Consider the following 17168-nt stretch of genomic DNA (forward strand, 5'->3'; position numbering starts at 1 on the left):
TGCTCTCTGCGCTTTAAACGGACCTCTGAGACTATCACAGAGCAGGTGCATTTATACGTAGACTTGATTACACACAGGTGGATTCTATTTATCATCATCAGTCATTTAGGTCAACATTGGATCATTCAGAGATCCTCACTGAACTTCTGGAGAGAGTTTGCTGCACTGAATGTAAAGGGGCTGAATAATTTTGCACGCCCAATTTTTCAGTTTTTTATTTGTTAAAAAAGTTTGAAATATCCAATAAATTTCGTTCCATTTCATGATTGTGTCCCACTTGTTGTTGATTCTTCACAAAAAATTACAGTTTTATATCTTTATGTTTGAAGCCTGAAATGTGGCAAAAGGTCGAAAAGTTCAAGGGGGCCGAATACTTTCGCAAGGCACTGTATCTTGTTGTTATTAGTCCCACCCTTCAGCTACCTTCAACCCTTCCCATCTATCTCTGAACACCATCCAGTTTGATTTTGATTTTGCCATATATTTTTAACTGTGCTGTTTCTCAAAAGTTCTGAACCTATATACATTTTACAGACACAGTATATTTTTTACATGAGTTATCGTTTTGTTGAATTCCCACTCTTACTCTTAGTATGAATTGAATTACATTTGAATAGATTGTAAAAATACATTTCATGAAACATTTATGATTGCTGATAATAGGCCTATACAATTTCCAAATGCCTGTTCTCTGAACCTAAACAGTAGGCTAGATTGCTATCGAGGCCGCCGTTGCTGAAAAAACATAATATATATGTCTTTCTTCCCTCCCTCAAATTCATCTGGTGTTGCCATTTGTAGAAGTGGTTAGGTAGCTGTTATTTTTGGCAGCTCAGTCACAGATGAAAGGCTAGTGATTCAGTGGTAACTGCTACTTAGTTACAACTTGGCACCTCCATCTAGAAAAATGTGATACACAGGTTTCTATACGTATCTAATCTGACACACGTGCCCCTCCTCCCATTCCTCACTTTACTTACGTCGAGTGGCGACCCGTCATTCTGTGCAGGTGGGTTTTGAGCCCCACATTTTTGGCTTTCCTGTTTTGCATGTTATTTTGGCATTAATACATATATGTAAAATATATATATATCATTGAGTTAATAAAGATGCATACAAACATGGTCTTTTTTTTCTTGAGTAAGGCAGCTCCAACATGCAGGTGTTTCAGCATAGCTCAGTGCTTTCAGTGGTGGTGGGGCAAGCCAGCTGAAAATACGGAGCATTGCGCGGTGATTGGCTCAGTGTTCTGTCACTCATGGGGACACGATGTCACTGCCAAGTCTAAGGGTAGAGCTAGAAAATTCAAGCCCCTTGGGTGCTGCCATAGAGTTACATTAGAAGTGCCCATCCAAGAAGAAGGTCATTGGCCACAGATAAAATGACCTCAAATCACATTTTATCTACAGTAGCGTTGAGTCATCATCATGAATCAAGTCAACAATCTACTGGCAAATCCTTTTTAATCCTTGTTAAATGAAGAGAAATAATGAAGACAAATTATAGCTAAAACGTATCGGTGGTCATCGGCCATTGGACATAAACATTACACAACAAGTTGGAAATCGCAAATTCAACAATGAGTGGTTTGGAAGGAATCAGTAGCTAACTGCAAGCATTGCAAAGCAATCATTAGCCTGCTATTCCGTGGAGTGGCTGTATGGTCCCAATTCTAAGATACGAGGGTCTCTTTTCTGAGTTTAAAATTATAAACATTCAACATTGGCCATGCTGTCAATGAGGCATGATTTGTGCTGTGCAAAAAACAACTGTTAACTTGGAACTGCAAAATTGGACTTTAGTGAGTTCAGGACAATTGGGAACTCTGGAAAAACAAGCTACGACTGGGAAAATACGTTTTGAACTTTCATCCCTCAGAATTGTAAATTCAGAACTCGGGCCTCTTTCTAGAGCTACGACCTGAAGTTCCCAGTTGTATTGAAAGCACCATAAATACAGAGAATGCCAGACTTTGATGACAAAGTTTGATGACAAAATTTTCCGATGAAGGACCACCGCGCCACCTTCCTGTTCAAGTGAGCACAGCACAAGGTGAGTCCAAAAAATGTATTGTATGCTGCTGCATAAATGATGTAATATGCCAAGGAGATATGTATACTGTAGCTAAGAAAGTAATACTAAGTGAATGTTGTGTAGTAAGCTGCTTGTAGCCCATGTGGCTCACCCTAATAATTGTTTCTATTTTCACATCTTAATTTCACCTAAAGTTCTCACATGTAGCCTATAACCTATTTTTGAGAAATGTAATCATCAAATATTGTAAGAGCTTTCATTGTCTGCTTATATTCCCCCTTTATTTATCCTACAGTTCTGACTTGGTGTACAAGGAGAACACTGTAAGAACGGCCCATGTTCTGAATTCAATTGCTGTACATTTCAAAAGTGCTGAACAAATAGTTATATTGACTACCTCCGTCCTAGCTTATTAATGACTTCATCGAAATTACGGATTGCTTCTTATCTGCTTGTCGTCCCCTTATGCCATAGTTTGTACATCTCAAATGTCAGTAGAAACTACATTTGTTTAAGCAAGTCAGCCATATCAGGTATGCTTTTTTTTAAGTGAGAAAATGAGGCTGAATGAACTGTTTCACTGCCAGACAAGGCTCCACTGATAGCCAGGTGTAGCAGTGGTAAGGTGTTGGGACTGCTGTTTGTACAGCTTTACGTAGGACCTAACAGTTTGTTGGCACCGTTTGTCACCGTTATAGTGCTATTAATGTATTGTTTAGTGTTGTGTTGTGTAGTGGCTTTGCTGGCATGCATCCCACTGTTATTTTATTTTTTTCCCCACCAAGATTTACAAGCTAAAATCGCCACTGGCTACGTCACTGTGCTACAAGAACGAAAATATTAAATTGCAAAGACGTATGCATCAATGTATCAAATCTCAAGCAAGCGTTTTGTGAATGTGCAACAATGTTTCCATCTTCCATACAAGCTACATCGTTTCCCGTGGCACGAGGCAGCAGGTTCGCAGTGCGCGAGGGCATACAGAGACTCACCACGCGCAATTTCTCTAACAAACAACTAATACAAGAGGAATATAAGAGGAGATCCGATCGGATAACGTTAGAGCTTATCGTAAGTATTTAGTTTACTTGTAAATATTTATAAATAAAAAGGTGCCTATTTAATTGAAGTACTCTAAAGTTGGTTACTGTATCCACGCATGACAAGCTCACTGACTACCATTTGTTTTCTTTGGCTTCATTTTTGCGACGCTTAGCCTGGCCAGCCAACGGAACTAATTTTAGCTAGCTGCTAAGCTACACCTGTCAATCAAAGTCATCAAAACAAAACCATTTTGAAGTTTAGAAACTTAAGCTTAAGCACGTCCTTGCATTTTACCTACTTAGCTGTTTATCCATTATGATTATGCTACGTCCATGAAACATGTTCAGTGTGCTTAAGTTCTGGTTGGTTTTGGTAGGCTATTCATTTGGGAATAGACTCTTCATAGAAATATTGCGCGTTTAAAGATGGCCTATTCTCCGGTGACCATCAAAAGGACAGTCAAGAAGAGATAATGGAGTTGAACAAGGGGTTAGAGAGAATGATTGAAGACGTAGAACATCTATCAGGTATGTTGTCTCATTATGGTAATCTCTACCATTTGAATGTTGTAGGCGGTGTTCGAATATTTTTAGGTCTAAGTGTTCTGTATGATGATGTAGGTAGCTGTAGCTGGGTTTTTCAGAAACGATTAAGCAAAATCGTTAGTAGCTGAACTATTTTTTTGATTTTTTTTACCGGGCTTTACTTTAACCCTAACACCCTACCTTTGTGGCTTCCCTGGGGAACAGGAGCCGAACCGGAGACAGGGACTGGGAAAGGACCAGGAGATGGGGAAGTGGATGGAGGAGTGACCTAGACCAGGGGATGGATACCACCTCCTCCCCACTTCACCAGGAATGTCTGCTGTTCTGAAATGGACCTGAATCCAAAACTAGTAGCCCGTGCTCTGTATGCTTGTCTACAATGTTGTTGCAGTTGTATGTACAGTAGACTAGAGTCTCATATCTGCAGCAGCAGTCTCTCTCTCTCTCTGACAGAAGCAGAAACCACTGGAGATAGGTGATAGAGATGTCTCCTGCCCCACACTGTATGCTGTCTAAGCTGAGCAGCAGGCTGTTATATGGTGCTGTTGTAAACAGATTGTGGTTGTGTGTTAAGTACCTGTTATAGAATGTGTATGATATGTCTCTGGACAGGGTGTTCAAGGCACTATAGTGTTGTTGTGATTGTTATTAATTTGTGGTTTGCCTGTTTGTCAAATGTTTTATTAAACAGTTTGAATGAGAATGCTGACTATTGGCTTGTTTATTGGGATGCCAAATGCGTTTGGTAGAATATGCATACACATGTTGGTATTCTATATCTTGATAGTCATATCCCAGTCATACCCCCAGCAGTCATGGTACTGTACACTTTCTACTTCACAGTTTGAATTGTTCAGAGTAGTAGGCCTGCATCAATGAATGTGAGAGATGAATATACCAGACTACTGTAAGGATTTCTATCTGAATCAGTGGCCATGCAGGTTGACATGACATAGCTGTACTGACTGAATGCAATCTAGTTGACTGTCTGTGGTGTTTCAGATGGAGAGAATAGAGAGAAGCACAGAACAGGGTGACTCTACTGATCTGGACCACATTCTGAAGGGGCTGGACTCCATGTCTGAGTGTCTGGACAGACTGGCATGTACGTACTGTATGTCTGTTGGGTTCTGGTCAACAGTAGTGCACTATAGGTATAGGGTGTCATTTGGGACTCACCCAGAATTGTAATGTGTAGATACTATGCAAATCGAGTGATGTAACTGTTGTGGTACCTTCTGAAATGTGATCTTTCTTCTACGCATCCAAATAGGATTTCGACCCGCCGGCCAACGAACCGCTGTGCAATTCAGCCATGATGTTCAGATGTTCAACGTCTCACAATTTGCCATGTCGTTTATTGATGGCCTTTGGATAGGATAGGCCTCCAGTTGATGTGTTAGATATGGGGAGATGTGTGTAGGCTATTACAGGCAGACTCATTATGAGATGATTTGATGTGAAGATATGAAGCTGTGTCTTGTCTCTGCCAAGGGAGATGGTAAGTGGGCAAATAAGCATTCAGCACTACAACAGTCAGGCTGTGTCCTAAATGGCACCCTATTCCCTACATACAGTAGTTCAAAACTTGTTGACATATGGACCATGGTCAGAAGTAGTGCAGTTGAAAGTGAATCGGTGCCATTTGGGACTCACAAGTCAGGCTGTAGTAATCCTTCCCATCATGCTGCGTTGTCTGACTAGACATACTGTACACTAGGTTGACAGTGCCTTTAAACAGATTGGAACATTCCCGAAAATGATGTCATGGCTTTAGAAGCTTCTGATAGGCTAATTTACATTATTTGAGTCAACTGGAGGTGTACCTGTGTATGTATTTCAAGGCCTACCTTCAAACTCAGTGCTTCTTTGCTTGACATCATGGGAAAATCAAAAGAAATCAGCCAAGACCTCAGAAAAAAAATTGTAGACCTCCACAAGCCTGGTTCATCCTTGGGAGCAATTTCCAAACACCTGAAGGTACGTTGTTCATCTGTACAAACAATAGTATGCAAGTATAAACACCATGGGACCACGCAGCCATCATACCACTCAGGAAGGAGACGCGTTCTGTCTCCTAGAGTTGAACGTACTTTGGTGCGAAAAGTGCAAATCAATCCCAGAACAACAGCAAAGGACCTTGTGAAGATGCTGGAGGAAACAGGTACAAAAGTATCTGTATCCGAAGTAAAACGAGTCCTATATCGACATAACCTGAAAGGCCACTCAGCAAGGAGAAGCCACTGCTCCAAAACCGCCATAAAAAAGCCAGACTAGGGTTTGCAACTGCACATGGGGACAAAGATTGTACTTTTTTGAGAAATGTCCTCTGGTCTGATGAAACAAAAATCGAACTGTTTGGCCATAATGACCATCGTTATGTTTGGAGGAAAAGGGGGAGGCTTGCAAGCCGAAGTACACCATCCCAACCATGAAGCACAGGGGTGGCAGCATCATGTTCTGGGGGTGCTTTGCTGCAGGAGGGACTGGTGCACTTCACAAAATAGATGGCATCATGAGAAACTAAAATTATCTGTATATATTGAAGCAACATCTCAAGACATCAGTCAGGAAGTTAAAGCTTGGTCGGAAATGGGTCTTCCAAATGGAACCAAACCCCAAGCATACTTCCAAAGTTGTGGCAAAATGGCTTAAGGACAACAAAGTCAAGGTATTGGAGTGGTCATCACAAAGCCCTGACCTCAACCCTATAGAACATTTGTGGGCAGACCTGAAAAAGCGTGTGTGAGCAAGGATGGCCTAAAAACCTGACTCAGTTACACCAGCTCTGTCAGGAGGAATGGGCCAAAATTCATCCAACTTAGTGTGGGTAGCTTGTGGAAGGCTACCCGAAACATTTGACCCAAGTTAAACAATTTAAAGGCAATCCTACCAAATACTAATTGAATGTATGTAAACTTCTGACCCACTGGGAATGTGATGAAAGAAATAAAAGCTGCAATAAATCATTCTATCTACTATTATTCTGGCATTTCACATTCTTAAAATAAAGTGGTGATCCTAACTGACCTAAGACAGGGAATTTTTACTAGGAGTAAATGTCAGGAATTGTGAAAAACTGAGTTTAAATGTATTTGGCTAAGGTGCATGTAAACCTCTGACTTCAACTATATAAATATAGAGTATGTCCCTGGGACACAACAATAATATGACATCTTAATCTGAGACATTAACATTATTTTAACATCTATCTTATTATAAATAATGAACTGGTAGACATTTCCCCTCTTGATTTTCAATTGGGGTTTCTTGTTTGTTACCTATAAGAAGAAAATCATTCAGCTCTCCTTTCGTACTGGATTAGATTTTGTACAGGGATATATTTTCTTCTTCTGTTGTGTCTCATAGTGCGGACCCAGCTGAGACAGTGTGACCTGATCGTGTGCTTCAGCCACCCAGACAAGATGGCCTCTCTGAACAGAGTGGAACAGGTGGTGACCTGGCCCAAGACTGGAACTCAAGCTGAGGAGTGAGGGAGGAGAGGAGGAGGAGAGGATGAAGATGGCGATGTAAAGCAAAATAAGATATAGAGGGGGAGGAAGAAGAGGAGGTTAAAGACGAGGAGGAAGAGGAGGAGGTAAAAGAGGAGGCAGAGGGGGGAGAAGAAGAGGCAGTGGAGGAAGAAGAGGAGGAAGAAGAGGAGGAGGGGGTGGAAGAAGGAGAAGATGGAGAAGTGAAGGAGGAGAAGATTAAGAGAAGAGGAGAAAGCATGTGTATGTAGTTAGTCAAATAAAATCGTATTGGTAACATACACATGGTTAGCAGATGTTAATACGAGTGTAGCAAAATGCTTGTGGTTCTGGTTCCGACTATGCAGTAAAATCTAACAAGTAATCAAACAAATGTACAACAACTACCTTAAATGCACAAATGTAAAGGGGTGAATGAGAATATGTACATATAAATAAATGGATGAGCAATAGCCGTGCGGCATAGGCAATATGCAGTAGATGGTGTAGAATACAGTATATACATATGAGATGAGTAATGTAGGATATGTAAACAGTATTAAAGTGGTGTTATTTAAAGTGACTAGTGATACCTTTATTAAATCCATGTATTAAAGTGGCCAGAGATTTGAGTCTGTATGTAGGCAGCAGCCTCTCTATGTTAGTGATGGCTGTTCAAATCAAATCAAATGTATTTATATAGGCCTTCGTACATCAGCTGATATCTCAAAGTGCTGTACAGAAACCCAGCCTAAAACCCCAAACAGCAAGCAAAGCATGTGAAAGAAGCACGGTGGCTAGGAAAAACTCCCTAGGAAAAACTCCCTAGAAAGGCCAAAAAACCTAGGAAGAAACCTAGAGAGGAACCAGGCTATGAGGGGTGGCCAGTCCTCTTCTGGCTGTGCAGAGTGGATATTATAACAGAACATGGTCAAGATGTTAAAATGTTAAAATGTTCATAAATGACCAGCATGGTCAAATAATAATAATCATAGTAGTTGTCGAGGGTGCAACAAGCACGTCCGGTGAACAGGTCAGGGTTCCATAGCCGCAGGCAGAACAGTTGAAACTGGAGCAGCAGCACGGCCAGGTGGACTGGGGACAGCAAGGAGTCATCATACCAGGTAGTCCTGAGGCATGGTCCTAGGGCTCAGGTCCTCCGAGAGAAAGACAGAAAGAGAGAAAGAGAGAATTAGAGAGAGCATATTTAAATTCACACAGGACACCGGATAAGACAAGAGAAATACTCCAGATGTAACAGACTGACCCTAGCCCCCCGACACATAAACTACTGCAGCATAAATACTGGAGGCTGAGACAGGAGGGATCAGAAGACACTGTGGCCCCATCCGATGATACCCCCGGACAGGGCCAAACAGGCAGGATATAACCCCACCCACTTTGCCAAAGCACAGCCCCCACACCACTAGAGGGATGTCTCCAACCACCAACTTACCGTCCTAAGACAAGGCCGAGTATATCCCACAACAATCTCCGCCATGGCACAACCCAAGGGGGGGCGCCAACCCAGACAGGAAGACCACGTCAGTGACTCAACCCACTCAAGTGACGCACCCCTCCCATGGACGGCATGGAAGAACACCAGTAAGCCAGTGACTCAGCTCCTGTAAAAGGGTTAGAGGCAGAGAATCCCAGTGGAAAGAGGGGAACCGGCAAGGCAGAGACAGCAAGGGCGGTACGTTGCTCCAGCCTTTCCGTTCACCTTCACACTCCTGGGCCAGACTATACTTAATCATAGGACCTACTGAAGAGATAAGACTTCAGTAAAGACTTAAAGGTTGAGACTGAGTCTGCGTCTCTCACATTGGTAGGCAGACCATTCCATAAAAATGGAGCTCTATAGGAGAAAGCCCTACCTCCAGCCGTTTGCTTAGAAATTCTAGGGACAATTAGGAGGCCTGCGTCTTGTGACCGTAGCGTACGTGTAGGTATGTACGGCAGGACCAAATCGGAAAGATAGGTAGGAGCAAGCCCATGTAATGCTTTGTAGGTTAGCAGTAAAACCTTGAAATCAGCCCTTGCCTTAACAGGAAGCCAGTGTAGGGAGGCTAGCACTGGAGTAATATGATCACATTTTTTGGTTCTAGTCAGGATTCTAGCAGCCGTATTTAGCACTAACTGAAGTTTATTTAGTGCTTTATCCGGGTAGCCGGAAAGTAGAGCATTGCAGTAGTCCAGCCTAGAAGTAACAAAACCATGTATTAATTTTTCTGCGTCATTTTTGGACAGAAAGTTTCAGATTTTTGCAATGTTACGTAGATGGAAAAAAGCTGTCCTTGAAACAGTCTTGATATGTTCTTCAAAAGAGAGATCAGGGTCCAGAGTAACGCCGAGGTCCTTCACAGTTTTATTTGAGACGACTGTACAACCATCCAGATTAATTGTCAGATTCAACAGAAGATCTCTTTGTTTCTTGGGACCTAGAACAAGCATCTCTGTTTTGTCCGAGTTTAAAAGTAGAAAGTTTGCAGCCATCCACTTCTTTATGTCTGAAACACAGGCTTCTAGCGAGGGCAATTTTGGGGCTTCACCATGTTTCATTGAAATGTACAGCTGTGTGTCGTCCGCATAGCAGTGAAATTTAACATTATGTTTTCGAATGACATCCCCAAGAGGTAAAATATATAGTGAAAACAATAGTGGTCCTAAAACGGAACCTTGAGGAACACCGAAATTTACAATTGATTTGTCAGAGGACAAACCATTCACAGAGACAAACTGATATCTTTCTGACAGATAAGATCTAAACCAGGCCAGAACTTGTCCATGTAGACCAATTTGGGTTTCCAATCTCTCCAAAAGAATGTGGTGATCGATGGTATCAAAAGCGGCACTAAGATCTAGGAGCACGAGGACAGATGCAGAGCCTCGGTCTGACGTCATTAAAAGGTCATTTACCACCTTCACAAGTGCAGTCTCGGTGCTATGATGGGGTCTAAAACCAGACTGAAGCGTTTCGTATACATTGTTTGTCTTCAGGAAGGCAGTGAGTTGCTGTGCAACAGCTTTTTCTAAAATTTTTGAGAGGAATGGAAGATTCGATATAGGCCGATAGTTTTTATAATTTCTGGATCAAGATTCGGCTTTTTCAAGAGAGGCTTTATTACTGCCACTTTTAGTGCGCTTGGTACACATCCGGTGGATAGAGAGCCGTTTATTATGTTCAACATAGGAGGGCCAAGCACAGGAAGCAGCTCTTTCAGTAGTTTAGTTGGAATAGGGTCCAGTATGCAGCTTGAGGGTTTGGAGGCCATGATTATTTTCATCATTGTGTCAAGAGATATAGTACTAAAACACTTTAGTATCTCCCTTGATCCTAGGTCCTGGCAGAGTTGTGTAGACTCAGGACAATGGAGCTTTGGAGGAATACCCAGATTTAAAGAGGAGTCTGTAATTTGCTTTCTAATGATCATGATCTTTTCCTCAAAGAAGTTCATAAATGTATTACTGCTGAAGTGAAAGCCATCCTCCATTTGCGAAGGCTGCTTTTTAGTTAGCTTTGCGACAGTATCAAAAAGAAATTTCGGATTGTTCTTATTTTCCTCAATTAAGTTGGAAAAATAGGTTGATCGAGCAGCAGTGAGGGCTCTTCGATACTGCACGGTACTGTCTTTCCAAGCTAGTCGGAAGACTTCCAGTTTGGTGTGGCGCCATTTCCGTTCCAATTTTCTGGAAGCTTGCTTCAGAGCTTGTGTATTTTCTGTATACCAGGGAGCTAGTTTCTTATGACAGATGTTTTTAGTTTTTAGGGGTGCAACTGCATCTAGGGTATTGCGCAAGGTTAAATTGAGTTCCTCGGTTAGGTGGTTAACTGATTTTTGTCCTCTGACGTCCTTGGGTAGGCAGAGGCCGTCTGGAAGGGCATCAAGGAATCTTTGGGTTGTCTGAGAATTTATAGCACGACTTTTAATGCTCCTTGGTTGGGGTCTGAGCAGATTATTTGTTGCGATTGCAAACGTAATAAAATGGTGGTCCGATAGTCCAGGATTATGAGGAAAAACATTAAGATCCACAACATTTATTCCATGGGACAAAACTAGGTCCAGAGTATGACTGTGGCAGTAAGTAGGTCCAGAGACATGTTGGACAAAACCCACTGAGTCGATGATGGCTCCGAAAGCCTTTTGGAGTGGGTCTGTGGACTTTTCCATGCGAATGTTAAAGTCACCAAAAATTAGAATATTATCTGCTATGACTACAAGATCCGATAGGAATTCAGGGAACTAAGTGAGGAACACTGCATATGGCCCAGGAGGCCTGTAAACAGTAGCTATAAAAAGTGAGTGAGTAGGCTGCATAGATTTCATGACTAGAAGCTCAAAAGACGAAAACGTCATAGTTTTTTTTTTTTGTAAATTGAAATTTGCTATCGTAAATGTTTGCAACACCTCCGCCTTTGCCGGATGCACGGGGGTATGGTCACTAGTGTAACCAGGGGTGAGGCCTCATTTAACACAGTAAATTCATCAGGCTTAAGCCATGTTTCAGTCAGGCCAATCACATCAAGATTATGATCAGTGATTAGTTCATTGACTATAACTGCCTTGGAAGTGAGGGATCTAACATTAAGTAACCCAATTTTGAGATGTGAGGTATCACAATCTCTTTCAATAATGGCAGGAATGGAGGAGGTCTTTATACTAGTGAGGTTGCTAAAGCGAACACCGCCATTTTTAATTTTGCCCAACCTAGATCGAGGCACAGACACGGTCTCAATGGGGAAAGCTGAGCTGACTACGCTGACTGTGCTAGTGGCAGACTCCACTAAGCTGGCAGGCTGGCTAACAGCCTGCTGCCTGGCCTGCACCCTATTTCATTGTGGAGCTAGAGGAGTTAGAGCCCTGTCTATGTTCGTAGATAAGATGAGAGCACCCCTCCAGCTAGGATGGAGTCCGTCACTCCTCAACAGGCCAGGCTTGGTCCTGTTTGTGGGTGAGTCCCAGAAAGAGGGCCAATTATCTACAAATTCTATCTTTTGGGAGGGGCAGAAAACAGTTTTCAACCAGCGATTGAGTTGTGAGACTCTGCTGTAGAGCTCATCACTCCCCCTAACTGGGAGGGGGCCAGAGACAATGAATCGATGCCGACACATCTTTCTAGCTGATTTACACGCTGAAGCTATGTTGCGCTTGGTGACCTCTGACTGTTTCATCCTAACATCGTTGGTGCCGACGTGGATAACAATATCTCTATACTCTCTACACTCGCCAGTTTTAGCTTTAGCCAGCACCGTCTTTAGATTAGCCTTAACGTCGGTAGCCCTGCCCCCTGGTAAACAGTGTATGATCGCTGGATGATTAGTTTTAAGTCTAATACTGCGGGTAATGGAGTCGCCAATGACTAGGGTTTTCAATTTGTCAGAGCTAATGGTGGGAGCCGTCGGCGTCTCAGACCCCACAACGGGAGGAGTAGAGACCAGAGAAGTCTCGGCCTCCGACTCCGACTCGCTTAATGGGGAGAACCGGTTGAAAGTTTCTGTCGGCTGAATAAGCGACACCGGTTGAGCATTCCTACAGCGTTTCCCTCCAGAAGCCATGAGAAAGTTGTCCGGCTGCGGGGACCGTGCGAGGGGGTTTATACTAACGTTACTATCTGTACTTACTGGTGGCACAGACGCTGTTGCATCCTTTCCTACACTGAAATTACCCTTGCCTAACGATTGCATCTGAAGCTGGGCTTGCAGCACAGCTATCCTTGCCGTAAGGCGATCGTTCTCCTGCATATTATAAGTACAACGACTGCAATTAGAAGGCATCATGTTAATGTTACTTAGCTTCGGCTGTTTGAAGTCCTGACGAACCATGTCCAGATAAAACCTCCGGGGTGAAAAAGTTGAATGAAAAAAGTTGAGTGAGGGAAAAAGTAAAAATATACGGTAATGAAAAAGTAAAAAACCGTCAGGTAGCAAAGTAAGATCGGCAACAAAACGCAGAGCAGCGTAAACAAGTGTGCAAGTCTGCAAGTTTAACAGTCTGATGGCCTTGAGATAGAAGCTGTTTTTCAATCTCTCGGTCCCAGCTTTGATGCACCTGTACTGACCTCACCTTCTGGATGATAGTGGGGTGAACAGGCAGTGGCTCGGGTGGTTGTTGTCCTTGATGATCTTTTTGGGCTTCATGTGACATCGGGTGCTGTAGGTGTCCTGGAGGGCAGGTAGTTTTCCCCTGGTGATGCGTTGTGCAGACTGCACTACCCTCTAGTGAGCCTTGCGGTTGAGGGCGGTGTAATTGCCATACCAGGTGGTGATACAGCCAGACAGGATGGTCTCGATTGTGCATCTGTAATGGTTTGTGAGTGTTTTAGATGACAAACCACATTTCTTCAGCCTCCTGAGGTTGAAAGGCACTGTTGCGCCTTCTTCACCACGCTGTCTGTGTGGGTAGACCATTTCAGTTTGTCTGTGATGTGTACGCTGAGGAACTTAAAACTTTCCACCTTCTCCACTAATGTCCTGTTGATGTGGATGGGGGAGGTGCTCCCTCTGCTGTTTCCTGAAGTCCATGATCATCTCCTTTGTTTTGTTGACGTTGAGTGAGAGGTTGTTTTCCTGACACCACACTCCGAGGGCCCTCACCTCCTCCTTGAAGGCCGTCTCGTTATTGTTGGTAATCAGGCCTACCACTGTAGTGTCGTCTGCAAACTTGATGATTGAGTTGGAGGCGTGCATGGCCATGCAGTCATGGATGAACAGGGAGTACAGGAGAGGGCTGAGAACGCACCCTTGTAGGGCCCCAGTGTTGAGGATCAGCGGGGTGGAGATGATGTTTCCTACCTTCACCACCTGGGGGTGGCCCGTCAGAAAGTCCAGGACCTAGTTGCACAGGGCGGGGTCGAGACTCAGGGTCTCAAGCTTAATGACGAGTTTGGAGGATACTATGGTGTTAAATGCTGAGCTGTAGTCAATGAACAGTATTCTTACATAGGTATTCCGCTTGTCCAGATGGGATAGGGCAGTGTGCAGTGTGATGGCGATTGCATCGTCAGTGGACCTATTGGGGTGGTAAGCAAATTGGAGTGGGTCTAGGGTATCAGGTAGGGTGGAGGTGATATGATCCTTGACTAGTCTCTCAAAGCACTTCATAATGACAGAAGTGACAATGGGGCGATAGTCATTTAGTTCAGTTATCTTTGCTTTCTTAGGAACAGGAACAATGGTGGCCATCTTGAAGCATGTGGGGACAACAGATTGGGATAGGGATTGGTTGAATATGGCATAGATTCAAATCCCACCTGAGGCTATCTGTTCAATAACATAGGTTCAAATCCCACCTGAGGCTATCTGTTCAATAACATAGGTTTAAATCCCGCCTGAGGCTATCTGTTCAATAACATAGGTTCAAATCCCGCCTGAGGCTATCTGTTCAATAACATAGGTTTAAATCCCACCTGAGGCTATCTGTTCAATAACATAGGTTCAAATCCCGCCTGAGGCTATCTGTTCAGTAACATAGGTTCAAATCCCACTTGATTGGAGACAAACTTTATCTTTTTCCACTGCCATTCTCTCATCATCTGTTTAAAAACATCATGAAATACCTTAAATATATTTTCAAAAATAAGCATAGGATTCTAGTTTATGAGTGAACTCCTTGACAGAGCAGAGAGAGGAGGCGGTTTGTTTACCTCGCTACCCATGAGGCCGGTGCCCAGGTGGTATGTGTTGCCTTGGTGACGTATCTGGATGTTGTAGACCTTGCCTTGGTTCAGCACCATGAGCGTGTAGGGCTGCCCAGAAGACCCCTTCTGTCCCTCACCCGAAACGCTCCATCCTGAAACACACAGCTACATTGATACAAACTGTGTGTGAGTCTGAGGAGGCTGGTGGGAAGAGCTATAGGAGGAGGAGCTCATTGTTAAGACTTCTATGGAACGGCATCCTAAAACATTTACATTTACATTTAAGTCATTTAGCAGACGCTCTTATCCAGAGCGACTTACAAATTGGTGCATTCACCTTATAATATCCAGTGGAACAACCACTTTACAATAGTGCATCTAAATCTTTTAAGGGGGGGGTTAGAAGGATTACTTTATCCTATCCCAGGTATTCCTTGAAGAGGTGGGGTTTCAGGTGTCTCCGGAAGGTGGTGATTGACTCCGCTGTCCTGGCGTCGTGAGGGAGCTTGTTCCACCATTGGGGTGCCAGAGCAGCGAACAGTTTTGACTGGGCTGAGCGGGAACTGTGCTTCCTCAGAGGTAGGGAGGCGAGCAGGCCAGAGGAGGATGAACGGAGTGCCCTTGTTTGGGTGTAGGGCCTGATCAGAGCCTGAAGGTACGGAGGTGCCGTTCCCCTCACAGCTCCGTAGGCAAGCACCATGGTCTTGTAGCGGATGCGAGCTTCGACTGGAAGCCAGTGGAGAGAGCGGAGGAGCGGGGTGACGTGAGAGAACTTGGGAAGGTTGAACACCAGACGGGCTGCGGCGTTCTGGATGAGTTGTAGGGGTTTAATGGCACAGGCAGGGAGCCCAGCCAACAGCGAGTTGCAATAATCCAGACAGGAGATGACAAGTGCCTGGATTAGGACCTGCGCCGCTTCCTGTGTGAGGCAGGGTCGTACTCTGCGAATGTTGTAGAGCATGAACCTACAGGATCGGGTCACCGCCTTGATGTTGGTGGAGAATGACAGGGTGTTGTCCAGGGTCACGCCAAGGCTCTTAGCACTCTGGGAGGAGGACACAAGGGAGTTGTCAACCGTGATGGCGAGATCATGGAACGGGCAGTCCTTCCCCGGGAGGAAGAGCAGCTCCGTCTTGCCGAGGTTCAGCTTGAGGTGGTGATCCGTCATCCACACTGATATGTCTGCCAGACATGCAGAGATGCGATTCGCCACCTGGTTGTCAGAAGGGGGAAAGGAGAAGATTAATTGTGTGTCATCTGCATAGCAATGATATGAGAGACCATGTGAGGATATGACAGAGCCAAGTGACTTGGTGTATAGCGAGAATAGGAGTGGGCCAAGAACAGAGCCCTGGGGGACACCAGTGGTGAGAGCACGTGGTGCGGAGACAGATTCTCGCCACGCCACCTGGTAGGAGCGACCTGTCAGGTAGGACGCAATCCAAGCGTGGGCGGCGCCGGAGATGCCCAGCTCGGAGAGGGTGGAGAGGAGGATCTGATGGTTCACGGTATCAAAGGCAGCAGATAGGTCTAGAAGGATGAGAGCAGAGGAGAGAGAGTTAGCTTTAGCAGTGCGGAGAGCCTCCGTGACACAGAGAAGAGCAGTCTCAGTTGAATGCCCAGTCTTGAAACCTGACTGATTAGGATCAAGAAGGTCATTCTGAGAGAGATAGCAAGAGAGCTGGCCAAGGACGGCGCGTTCAAGAGTTTTGGAGAGAAAGGAAAGAAGGGATACTGGTCTGTAGTTGTTGACATCGGAGGGATCGAGTGTAGGTTTTTTTCAGAAGGGGTGCAACTCTCGCTCTCTTGAAGACGGAAGGGACGTAGCCAGCGGTCAAGGATGCGTTGATGAGCGAGGTGAGGTAGGGGAGAAGGTCTCCGGAAATGGTCTGGAGAAGAGAGGAGGGGATAGGGTCAAGTGGGCAGGTTGTTGGGCGGCCGGCCGTCACAAGACGCGAGATTTCATCTGGAGAGAGAGGGGAGAAAGAGGTCAAAGCACAGGGTAGGGCAGTGTGAGCAGGACCAGCAGTGTCGTTTGACTTAGCAACGAGGATCGGATGTCGTCAACCTTCTTTTCAAAATGGTTGACGAAGTCATCCGCAGAGAGGGAGGAGGGGGGGGGGAGGGGGAGGAGGATTCAGGAGGGAGGAGAAGGTAGCAAAGAGCTTCCTAGGGTTAGAGGCAGATGCTTGGAGTTTAGAGTGGTAGAAAGTGGCTTTAGCAGCAGAGACAGAAGAGGAAAATGTAGAGAGGAGGGAGTGAAAGGATGCCAGGTCCGCAGGGAGGCGAGTTTTCCTCCATTTCCGCTCGGCTGCCCGGAGCCCTGTTCTGTGAGCTCGCATATGGAAACCACATGTTTGACTTTGTTCCATTTATTCCAGACATTACAATGAGCCTGACCTCTTATAGCTCCTCCCAACAGCAGCCTCTGGTGTGT

This window comes from Salmo salar, chromosome ssa09 (assembly GCF_905237065.1).
Source record: "Salmo salar chromosome ssa09, Ssal_v3.1, whole genome shotgun sequence".
NCBI lineage: Eukaryota > Metazoa > Chordata > Actinopteri > Salmoniformes > Salmonidae > Salmo > Salmo salar.